The 12,907-nt window shown below is 43.0% G+C and overlaps 1 protein-coding gene across 6 annotated transcripts in view; it reads right to left on the bottom strand.

Annotated features, from left to right (window-relative positions):
- PLCB4 (phospholipase C beta 4) overlaps window positions 1-5,719 on the bottom strand; it is a 208,597-nt gene extending 202,878 nt beyond the window's left edge. For all 6 annotated transcript variants that reach the window (XM_055816320.1, XM_055816321.1, XM_055816319.1 and 3 more), the window contains exon 1: window positions 5,302-5,719. The gene's annotated coding sequence lies outside the window, so the exon portion shown is untranslated. The remainder of the gene's footprint in view (window positions 1-5,301) is intronic.
- Window positions 5,720-12,907: the final 7,188 nt, after the last annotated feature.

Here is a 12,907-nt window from a genome sequence, read left to right as displayed (position 1 = left end):
ATTAGTCACTAACCTCCTGACTGATTGCTTCCAGTCTGCAGGAGCGTGTGTGCTCAAGTTGAATATAGACATTGTTATAAAAGGAATTCTATCCATAACTTCAAGAATAAATAGCCTGCTCTTCAATACCTTTTTCATACCCATTTCCTCCTTACCAAAGTGCACCCAAACATTTCTGAAGTTGAGTATATTAGTATCTCTCAGGTGGCATACTGCTAGACCAACTGCAGATACAAAATGCTTTCATGTAACTATCTGATACATGGATGATATCTCTAGATTTTTTTCTCTCTTCATATTTTCAGATGGTATTCCACATAAAAACAACAGAATACAAACATCAAGCCTAGATGAACAGTTTTCAAGTAAACGATCAATCTGAACAATCACTCTTGAATCTAGCATTCAGATTAATCTATAGTTACACATAGTCTCACGGTCTTCTGAAATTACCAACTGCAAGGTTAGCTCACAGTTACAATTTGAGAGCCTCAAAGTCAACTGAATAGAGCTAGCTTCTTCAGAAAGAAGAGAGCAGAGGTGTGACGTTACTTCAGTGATACCAATTTCAAGAACTCCACAGACCTTATAACAGACCACATTCCAAACAGACTATCTCACCTCATTTGCCTAAAGCTCCCAGTTATTGCTAATAGTTAAAGAAATAAGCTATGATTTTGAGAAAAGGTCAAGCAAGTGACCCTTAACTGCCCAAGTGTAGGGCTTCATGGTGGTATGATAATAGCTTCTACATGAAATGGAAAGCAGGGCCCTAACTTCAGATGTATGACAGTTGTCAATCACCTACTTCAGTTTTGATCACTTGCTATTGTAAAAAGAAAGATGAGACACACAACATCAGGAACTAGGAGCACTTACTAGTTATGGCATAGCATTAAATAGCATGCTTCAATTGCAGAAAGTCAGGTTACAGATTGACCTACCCATTAAACAAGTTGGTCATTATACAGGGGATGACAAGCGGGATTTCTCCATGCTTTATCTATGGTCTTCACGATCTATGCCATCTGTCCCACAGCCATTGGTGGGAAAGGATCAAGACTGAGCTCAACGCCAGTAACTGGCAACAGAAAAGAATGGGAAGCCACAGAGATCAAAGTAATAGTCCCATCTGCCAGAGAAATCTGAACCATGAAAAAGGCAAGTGTCCTTAGAAGCTGGAGACCTTGTAGTTCTCCCTTTTCACAAGCATACACTACATCAAGGCACTCTAACCTTTCAGTGGCACCTGCACTGCTTCCCAGGAACAGGTTCCCTCCCACAGAAAGAGTAACTGGTGCTTCTTAGAACTCCAAAGGTAAAATAAAACATTACAACCATTCCCAAATACGATTTATCCATGCCAAGGCAAACAGGACAGTATGACTTTGTAGCAGTCTGCCCAAGGGCTGGGCTCTTCAGTAGAAAGGAGGAGTGTGTTTTGTTTCACTCTTCTCCAAAAATCCAGAATCTTTTGCTGTTGCACAGCTACAGCTTTAATGAGTTCTTCATTCAGTGAATGATACTTAGAATGACTTGTGCAGCCAAACCGACAAAAGAAACCATAGCACTTCACTACCTGATACAAGCCAATGTAGGTCTTCAAAAGGAGGGGATGTAAGCATTGTTTTTCTTCCAAGACCCCAACAGTGACAACCAGGGAAAAATCAACAACTCATCATCCAGAAGTCTGCTGGAGAGGAACCTCTAGAGCCACAATTGTGCTGTACCATCTATTTCTGTGCCTCACATAAGCCGCTCGGGGGCATCCTGCCCTGAAAACTACAGAGTCCCAGCATTAGCTCTATGAAGACAGCTGCAAAAGGGCTGTTCTGATACTCTTTTCCATATTGTGGCACCCTATTTCAGGCACTTGGATATATCAACATGTCTTCCTATAATACAGAAGTTACTACTAGGCATAATTAATTAATTAATTCCAGAATGGCTGGGAATCTGTCTTCCGCAGTTTCACAAGCTTCTTTATGCGTATTTACAAAACTTCCAGAAACCACCACCATAAGAAAATGGGTGAGGACTAACAAGACAGATTTTCATAGCTTAGTGGTCACAAGGCGAGAAAATAAGACAAGGCGGCTGGTTAATGTCAAAGCACAGTATTTTTAGTATTTACACCATTGCCACCCCATATATTCAAACACTCTACAGGTCAGATCTTTGGAAACACAAGTCCAAAAATCACACAACAAAGTCAAGCCAGCACACACTTTTCCTGCAGGAGCCAGAGAACCGTAAAGCCTGCTCTCAGAATCCCACCAAATAAAATATCTGCGCCTTTGGTGCATGCACTTAGATAATTTTGATGTCTTAAGTGTTATGCATGCATCTTTGATAAGATTAAGATGTCCTCAACAGTATAATCAAAAACTTCTGAAGCATTAACAGTGTGGGTCATAAACATCTCCAGTATGTGCAAGTTCTGCAGACACCAAAGACTCTTCCCAAAACTGGATATATTACATATCTTGCAAAATTGGTAACTGAACTCAAGCCATCCGTTTTGCAATTTCTGCAGTAGCACAATGCATCTATTTATTAGAGAATGGAACTAAGCCCATGCTACTGATTAGCCATCCTGCAAATAATGCTTATGCAACCTTTAATAATGATTTCCAGTAACAGCCAACCAGAGATTTTATGATTTGGAAAATTTCACTTCTAAACTAATTTACAACAATTCCCCAAATCTAATGGGACAGATGGTTGAAACCACACAGGAAACCAGCCTTCTCCAAAATCGATGAGGTATCGATTTTCATAACTCGCCTCTCTTAGGTAAGATGCCTGCTTTAAGTTTTTGTTCTCATTTTTAAAATTCTGGTAAGTATTCTTCTGTCCCTTTCTCCCTTTCCCCTGGAAGAGGGATTAATTCAATTTTAAGGAAAATATTAAAACAACAGTTTCAGGCTTCAGTCTTCAGCAAGTTATGAACAGGAAGGAATAGCAATTGAGCTGTTAAAACCACAAAGGAATGCAAACGACTGAACACCACAAGCAGAACACAAAAAATGACAAGCTAAAAAAAATGAAAAAGAAATACAAAGTCAGTCATCTTATTAAGCAAGGAAATTACACCCCTGCAAGTTTTCAATACAGTATACGTAAACCTGGTGAAAATAAAGCCATCAGTTCTACAAAGCTGTAACTAACACTTGAAGACTCACAGCATAGCCCCAAGTTCATCATCACAGTCAGGTATTACTGCAACAAATGGCCAAAGTCTGCAACAGAAGTCAGCAACATATATCAAGCCCAAACAACTCTCCATTATTTTAGAAACTGTGAAAGCAGAACACAACCAGTGATTTTGGGGTGATATATAACAAAGAGCTATTTCCTCTGCCAGTAAGGGAAATTCATATGAATTCCCTCTCCTCCCCCTTTTCAGTCTTTCTCTCTTTCCCCTTAAGGTTCTTTCTTCCCTGCATGCTGAGGAAAAGCAGAGAGTGTAGGTTATGCATAAATTCATGACAGAAAAATACTGTTTTAGAACAAAGCTCCAGTGCGTGGGTGCATGCCTATAAAATAAAAGACATTGTTACTCTACCAAGTACGTATCCACATGCAGCAATCAAATCAGATCTTAAAATTTTATTTTGACAGCTACATGCAGTTACATTTTCACCAGAGGTTTGACTTTCATATTACTACCTGTTTTTTAGTGATATCATCAAGAGATGAATCAAAACCAAAATTTGAAGGTACAGCGGTATTAACATTGTGGAAGATAATTCTCATCCCTGAAATCTGTAATTTATTTTTAATTACTCTACAAAGTTATCAGTAGCAGAAGGAATAAATCTGTTCTCAACTCCCATTTAGAAACTGTCTCTGTATAATACAGAATTGCTCAGCTCTATACAACAATAATTATTTTGTGTTACATAACAATATTACGTACCCTTGCAAATACTGTTGACATTACACTTTCACAAGTTAGAGAAAATAATCTTAAGCAAGCAATATGACTAGCTTGCTATAACTGCTCAAGTAAACTACAGAATCCAACCATCAAGACAAACGTGTTATGAAAGAATCTGCTCCATCCTCTCGCGGAATCAGAAATGCGACATTTTTCTCTAGGAACCTCATTAACTCCAATTATTAAACTAAAAATTCCATGGTGCAACATCAAGTGAAGTTTGGAAAACCTGAATAGTATTTACATATTAAGAGAACACAATGCACGCTTTACTGAAGGTTTATACTGTGCAAAACTTGGATTTCATATAGCCCCTACTGCCTGCCTTTCTTACAGATGCACCCCCATGGACACTTTAACATCATATAAACTCCCCCGGAGATAAAGATTATTCTGTAACTTTCCAAAATCATCTCCAGTTGAGAAAACATTACTTAACAGACACACATTATGTACCTCAAAGATGCATTAGATTCCTGGGTTTCTACTAGATATCAGCATGAAACAATATTTGTAGTTTATTTTCAGATATATAAAAAAAAAAAAAAAAAAAAAAAAGACAACGACCCAGGCTGGATAACTAACTGGAAAGGATAAACAGGATTAAGTAACAGGTGTCTGACTGCAAATAATTCAAAGTCATGCATCGAATACTGTGCACAGCTTTTCTGGCAACATGGAAAATGGTTTTTCACACCTTGCTTCGAAAATTACCAGTAAGTGATTTAAAAACATTTGCAGAAGTTAACCACACACAAAGACAACACAAGCACTTTTAGCCAGAAAGACCTTTCAATACATCTGAAAGCAAACAAGAAATAATAATTAAAAAAATCTTCAAAAAGGTGAGATTTCCTTTCTCCAAGAAAAAAAAATGTTAAAAAAAACCGAAAAAAACCCCCACCAGAGAAAAGTTATACTTAACTACACAGAAACATTTGTCACACCGCCCAGCACTGACAAAATCCGGATACATTCACTAACTACAGCGAGCCGCGCAGCTGGCAGTGAGAATGAGAGGAGTAATTCCACGGGCAGTCACTCACACACTCACACGCACACCGATATACATACACGAAATGCCACACACGTATCCACAGCCACAGGCGCCCGCCCGGCGCCCCCTCTCCCCTCAGGCTGCGGGCCGGTGCGCCGAGGCCAGAGCCGCCGGGCGGCTGCCCCGGGCGGCGCGGGGAGCCCAAGGTTACGGCCCGGAGCGGAGAGACGGGCAGAGCCGCTAGCCGTGAAGGACGCGATGCTGCCGACAGGCTCGGCGGCCCCCGGCCAACGGTCGCCCCCAACGGCCGCCGCGCGCGCCGCCGCCGCCCCACGCGCGCAGCCCCTCACCGCCGCCTTACCTCAGCCGCCGGGGCGGGAGGCAGGGCGGGCGCCGCCGCCGGCCCCGCCGCGCTGCGCAGGGTGCCGGGGCTCCGCCGAGGCGGCGACCTCCTCCTTCCTCCTCCTCCGCTCACTATGCCTCTGTGTGTGTGCGTGTGTATGTGTGCAACCCGCCCGCCTCACAGCGGCGACGGCTCCTCCTATCCCTCCTCCCTTCTCTTCTCTTCTCTTCCCTTCCCTCCTCCTCCTCCTCGTCCTGCTCCCCCGCCCCGGCAGCGCCGCCGCCGCGCCCGCCTCAGCCCCCGCAGCGCAGCGAAAGGCGGCAGGGAAAGGGGAACCCCGCCGCCGCCTGGGCCGGGCTGGCCGCGGCGCGCGCGCCGCACCCGCTTCCCGCCGCCGGACGCGGGCACCCGCTTCCCGCCGGCGCGCAGGGCCGCGGGCAGCGCATGGCAAGTGGGCGGCGGGGCCGCGGGCGCGGAGCTCCGCCTGCACCGCCCCGCCGCACCCCGCTCCCTGCAACACGCAGCATGCACACATACACTCAGGCGCACCGCGGGGGTGCGCGAGCGGCGCTCCTGTGGGGATGCCCGCACCGGCGTCCTTGTGTTTGCTACACCTCCTGAAAGGGCGGCTGAAGGGGCGGGAAGGAGATCCCCCGCGTGCGCCCGACTCCCGCCAGGCCTGCTCGCTCCAACGCGGAAACACCGTGCTGAAGAGAAAAAGGGGTGTTCCAGAAGCTGCTGCAGGGTTGCCCGGCTCTGGCAGTTTGTGACTGAAAATTGCAGTTGGACACCTCGAGGTTTATTTGCTGTGAGCTGTAGAGGAGGCTCAGTGCTGGGCAAGCAAGCTGAGCTAAGTATGCAGGCGGTCCGAAGCGCAGGATTCCCTCAGAATATTCCCTGGCCAGGCCCCTCACAGCTTGTGACCGACTACAATCCACTGCTGGGGATGGCCCCTGTGGCGCCCTGCGCCATCCCCTGCTCTCTTTTATCTGCTGGCGTCGTGTGCCTTGTCTCAGTTTTCCCACCTTGCGATTCTGTGAGGTGTTCTCCTCCCGTCAAGCAAACAAACATAAACCACCCACAAAACCAAACAAACAAAGTGCTGAGTTTCACAGCAGAAGCAGGTTCCCCATCCCTTTTCTGGTACAAGCAGCTGTCTTGGACTTCGTTAGTGAGCTACTGAGTCTGGGCCCCTGGGGCCTGCAGCCTGACCACCTGAAGGGACGCTGGCACCGAGAGCTGCTGGCAGTGCTCAGAAGTGAGGAGAGGCAGCAAGCTACAGCTGAAGGTCTTATCTAGGGTGAGCTGAAGAAGCAGTGAAGGAAAATAATAGGTTTGCTTAAACAGTCAAAATAAGGGTGTTGCATTGCCACAAACGATTTGGTAATGCAGTGGTCAGAGCTTACACCATGTTATCCTATGCCATAAACTGGAAAAAAACAGCTTGGAATGAGACCCTCTGGTGCCAGGTGCCATACCAGGTTGCGATAAAAATTATTCTGCCTTCAAGAGCCTAACACCGTGCTCCCGGAGCTGCCATGGAGAAGTAAGCAAAGGGGTGACCAAGAACAACAGCAACGGTGACGCATGATTTCAGGGACAGCCTGTCAGCACAGCAGACCTAAAGACTGAAGGGTTTTTGTAATTGAGGCAAGTGTTATTTTAACCAGATGTTCATATTTGCTTATGCCTAGTCAATTAGAAATTCCTGATGGGTATGGTGGTAGAGGTAGGTCTTTAGAAATACATGAAGGAGAGCAAAGCTGCAGCTAAGGCTCAGGGTGTGCATATCATGCACAAGGAGGTGTGGGAAGGAAATGACAAAGGAACCTGTGTGAGAGGCACATGAGCTGGATGAAGGCCAGTATCGCTGGCAGGGCTAGAGCGATCAAGTTAACACACAGGATATAGGAGCAGCAATTATAGCCATTAAAGATGGAGGGCACCAGCTTTAAAGTGAGATGGACGGGGGGGGGGCTAGCGAAGCGCTTTTTGTTTGTGGTTCCAGAAGTGTTTGTTTCTAAATGAATGAAATGGATACATCTGTGGGTATACAAATGCAGTGCTCCATGATCCATGTCTTTTTCATTGCTTTTCTTTTTTTCTTTTTGCTATTGGGCTGCATGTAAATTAAGAAAATTATTATAAAAGTATTCATAAAAAGTGTTTTAATTCCAGCAAGGCATAATGGCTTACTCACTAGCAAACAATATTGGACTCTGCCTAGGAATCCCTGTGTGGTTTGTGTTCAGGCCTCCAGAGCTTGCAGTGGCTGTAAGCACACTGTTACTCTGGTCCATAACACTGTCTGGCTTTTCCTATGACTTCTTATCTCCTTCCCCTCCCCCCGGCAAATGGCTTCTACGTGACAATAGGTCATGGTTGGCTGCCTGTGCAAGGGGATTTTATTCCAGGGTAAAATTCAGGCCTATTTTCATTATTGTGGTTTTTAAAACAGTTTTAGCAAAACGTAGGGACTTGAAATGTTTGAATAACCGCATGAAATGCAGAGAAGTGGTGGCACCTCAGAATTAATGGAAGTATGGTTTCTTTAGAGAGAGCTGTTCTTTGTTCTTTCACAGCCTTTCCCATGTCAGCTCTCTGACCTGACTTGTTCATTGAAAGAAGGGCAGTCATCAAAGGAACAGTTGTCAGGTCCATGGCTCTGCAAGAAAGTTAGAGGTATTGACAAGGCCTGTTTTAACAGCAAGTGGACTTCACATCAAAAGATATTTCAGGTCATAGAAAACAGGGCCATACGTAGGGTCTGAAACTCCCCACACAGCCTAAGTGGCAGGGTCAGGCCCACACATCAAGATTAATTCCTACATTCCAAGTTTCATTGTGGTACAGCTCTGTTTACGCATCTGGACTTCTAAACACAGCGCAAGTGATGATGACTGTTTCATCTTTGTTTCTCCACTGATTTCATCTTGACTTCAGCAGTCAGTGTGACTTGGTCAGTTAGGGGTGAGTTAGGAGTGAATCTAAGAAACTTCAGTTTTACAGCTAGTTCTTAGGTTGGCTTGCTGTGGACAAGATACAGCTGTACTGTTTCATTTTCTCCCTTGCAAAGTATTAGTATTTCCTTCATTAAGAGTGGCTTGTCAATACAGGACACTTACTAGTTATCACTTTATAAACATATCAAAATGCTCACAACTTCACCCTTGCAGCTTAGGAAAAGAATAACAGTGCCACAACTCATGTCAGTAGAGAACAAAATGCCCCAGGAAACACAACAGAAAAATCCTTACCTATGAAGTGACCAGCTGAAAACTGGTGCATTTAAAATGGTTGCCTCTGATAAGATAGAGCCACATCACCTGATCATGTCAGCAAAAAGCCACAGCTGCCTTCAGAGAAACCTATTCAATCTGCAGCATATTCAGATTAAAAATTATTTTTCCAAAGACATTACAAGTTTGCTAAAGTAACATGATCTTTTGCTGTTATTTCTTATCTCGTACAAGGGTGCATGGCATTTTACAATCACAACCCCACTCATATGTCTCAGACTATCACAAAGGAGTTTATCCTCAGCGCTTTATTTCCAGGTTGTGTAAGGCAAAATTTCTTTTGGACATCAGCGTGTGTAGTGATTGAAAGTATGCAGTAGGTGTAGAAACACAGTAGGTATTTGAAGTTTGAACATGCAAAATTCATGAGAATGTTGAAACTGTGGGTCTACACTGTTAGCTCACAGACAATCTCTGATACAGTCTGTGTTGATCTAGCACCTGTAATGCTTCTTACCAATTTATAGCACCTCTTGGTCAGACCATTAATTTCTTTATTTCTAAGCCTGGATGTTCCTCTTTAAATATATTGGCATGGAATACAAAGGAAAACTTAATGTGCGTAATGAATCACTGTTATAAAATACTTCAATAAATTCCCCCTTTGCAGCTTTTATTTTGGTCTGCTTGTACATAGATATTATAGTGCTGTGACACAGGTCATTTCAGAGCTAGCAACAAAAGACATTTTTTTCCCAGTCACAGTCCTTAACATGTGCAAGCTTAAGAGGACAGTTTTTGTCTTTTTCAGTCCTTATCTGCTGTTGTCCTGCACATTGCGTAAGAATGGTTTCCTATGCCACAAGTAGTACATCTGCATAGGCTTTTGGGGCAGACTGCTCTGCCTGTGCTCAGAGCTTACTGGAAACTATGTTAGGATGGTGCTGAAGCTAATGTTCCTCACAATATGGCCTGTTAACCTGGCCTTGGTGCTGTATTTACATTTTATGTAGCTACATGGCTTTTGATCTGCACACTCCCCAGGGAGGACTTTGTTGCTTCTTCTGCCAAAAGGCTGTATTCAATGTGTTATCATCTGCCACTAATGGTACTGCAGTTGATATTGATGGGTAAAATACTGGTCTCAGTAAAGTCAATAGCAAAGCACCCACTTATATCAGTGATTTTCCAAGTCTTACATTGCAGCCAAATCTGCACATCTTTAATGTGAAAGGCAATCCAATGGTCGCTCAAGAGGCAAATTGCAGACTGAAGCAGACGTACATTGATTTCTCATTGACTTCCAAAAAAATAGCTGGGGCAAATAATTTTGATTAAAAATACTTTTTTTTTTTTATAACCATTTTCATGAACATTGCTGGATTATTTTGTTACACCTTAAGGCAGACAGAAAACTTGTAATATTTTAGTCTGGTAGTTAAAATTTTGGTAAAATACTGAAAGTCTTGGCAATTTTAACTGTAGATGTCTCTACCAGCTCTCGCTTGCAAAATACTTGGCTACACAAGTATCTTGGTTAGAGAGAACACAGCAAAATGAAAGAGATTTTCTTCTTGAAGTTTTCCTTTTTTGCAGGTTTTTTTCACAAGATGCTTATTTTCCACACTTGTAAATACCATCCTGTTCCAGACCATTCATAGTCCCAATCATTTCTGTCAGCTGTGATACTGTGTTGTGGGCCCATATGCCATCAAGCCCTTTGATTTAAAAAAGCTGAGGTAACCTTATTAAACACTAGCTCTCTTTAAAAGCAAAATTTCTTCCAGTATCAGATCCTTGATTCATTATACAATAAAATTACGTATGATAATTTTTCAGAAAGACTGTTAGCTTCTTCCTAGGCTTTTGAGGAAGCTACAGGCACACAAAGATGTACGTAATAGGAATGACTGGGAACAAAGGGAATGTTTTTCCTCTGCCTACAGTATAATATTAATGACAGACATTGCAATTATTATTTTTGAGGGTTTTTTTATTAAAAAGAGTGAATAATACTACTAAAAAGTGCAACAGTGGATCTATTCAGGATACTAAATAGTCTCCTCGTTGTACTGGGATTTGTTTATCTTCAGGCTTCTGCTCCAGGTTTTGTGAATGCAGCAGGACAGAAGCATGGGGCTGAAGTTCCTCCAGAAGCTCGATAACGCAGGGAGGAAAACAGAGCTTTCAGAATAGTGCTGCTAACAAGATTGTGTTTTTCTGTTTGGACATTAGAAGAAAGGGGTTGAATTTCTTTACCTGGTTTAATGGCATGAAATTAAAATTAATGTTGAATAATACTTTTTGAGTCTTTTAAGGTACCAGTATCTTTACCTTCCAAAATAATGGCGTCAGTATTAAAAATATCACAGTACTATTAAGCCTTTCAGACAAGGAGTAAGTCAGTTTTTATGTGTGTGAGACAAGGATCTCTGTCCATCAGCATCCCTGTCTCCATCTACTGTGGCCTGAATAGAGGCAGGATTTGTTGCTGGCAGACTTTACTATGTGCTGGAGGCAGCAGTGCAAGGTAGCCCTAGGGCTCCTTTCTTAATTTTGAGAGATCATTTTACTGTCTTAAGAGGAGCAAAGCCCCACTGACCCTAACATGTATGAGAGATTGCATTTCACCTCCAGTTTCTCCCTCTGTGTGTTTACACAGCGCTAATGAGGCTAAGATTGCCTGCTGAGTTCTCGAACCTGCCTGTACTCCCCCCTCAGTTTACTGAATATGTCTCTGCAGTGGTGCAAATCAAATTGACTTTTGAGCTGAAGGGGTTTGGCATTACCTGCAAGTAAATCCTAAAAGCATCAACACAACCATGGCTGAAACAACAATATTCAGTATTGTAAATGATATATAGAAAGAGAAGCAGATTACATAAAATCTGCTCATTGGAAGTCATAAAGAAAAACTTACTAATCAACTGTAACAAATCTGTGCTCACTCGGAAGTACTCCTCTTTAATTATTAATGCAAAATGCAAGGATTTTTCAGTTTAGGATTTTTCAGCCTAAAGAAAGACTTCAGCACTAAAAGAAGACAAAGCAGTCCAACCCATGCATCTTCCTGTGATACTTAGTTTCATGGTTGACTGTCCTTTGCTTTCAGTACCATCAGATGTTATTCAACACCCATCTTCCTAGTATCTCAATACTTGTGATTGGTTTATAATAATGGGGGTAACTCACCATCAATAAATTTAAGTGGGAAAACTGAAGATGCTCTCTAACATTAGCAGCAAGTTTTTGCAGTGGCCTTTCAATGTAAACAGTGAAGTCTAGAGACTCTTCAGCTTGTGGTTTTTATGTTTTTAACATGGATTACATGACACAGCACTTGCAGTGGAAGATCCCTTCCAGTCCTGTGTAAACATTTTCTGAATCTGCTTCTTTATCTTTTCCTTCAGATCTTCTAGGAAAAGTAAATTAACTAATAACATTACCCTGTGTACCCTTCCTGTGGACATACCTTCCTCTTGTTCCTTTTCCATGGCTTGGATTTTTTTCTCTTTCTCAAAACTTCCCTGAGAAATTGCTGTATGCTGTCATTGATCTTACAAAAGCACAGTAAGCATTTAGATGTCATCTGAGTCTGTGCATGCATTTGTACAATGCAAGTCCTAGTACACGTGGAGTACCCAGAGGCTTTCCATACTGCCTCAACATCAGGGATGTCCCTTGAAAGTGGCTGTGTGTGTAACCAGACAATGATTCTGGATAGAATAGTAAATAAACAAAAAATCACATCAGCAAACTGTCTGAACATCCTTGATATTTCAATTCTGCTGCTGCTTACAAATTTTCTAATCTGGTACCATTGCAAAAAGTCAGTGACATCAGGTGTACCCACCTGTCATTCCTCCCCACCTGGGGAAGGTGTGCAAGCCCACCAGGAGCCAGCCAAATGTGTTTTGTGTGACAGCAAGTGTGTGTTGCTCACTTTACCTGACAGGCAGCAACAAGGCACAAGGCTGTCTGCTGGTGAAAAGAGAGAGTGGGAAGGACAGTGCAGGGCACCTGTATGCCAGAGGGGCCCGAGTATATTAATGCCACCCACTGCTGAGCCATCTGCAGGTTATTACACATGATAGTGACTTGATGGACAGTGAGTTATTAGAAAGGAGTCACACGGTGTCCACTGCGTAGGCTTAAGCACATCTCCTCCTGCTGTGCTGTTACTTATCTCTTCACCTTACTTTCAGCATTTGTTTTTAATTTATATACTGGCAGTGACATATGGCAGGAGTCCACAGATGCATAAGGTAGCAGCTGGTTGAGCCCCAAAGGAACTGTCTTTTGGCAATAAATCTGAGGAGCAGACAGCAAACCATACTTTGGTAGGTAGAGAGCAGGTTGGTCACTGAAATGCTTATGTATGTGCT

The sequence above is a fragment of the Falco peregrinus genome, chromosome 11 (genome assembly GCF_023634155.1).
Source record: "Falco peregrinus isolate bFalPer1 chromosome 11, bFalPer1.pri, whole genome shotgun sequence".
In the NCBI taxonomy this organism is placed as follows: Eukaryota; Metazoa; Chordata; class Aves; order Falconiformes; family Falconidae; genus Falco; species Falco peregrinus.
Note: the sequence above shows the minus strand (reverse complement) of the source record. Positions and strands in the feature narration are given on the sequence as shown.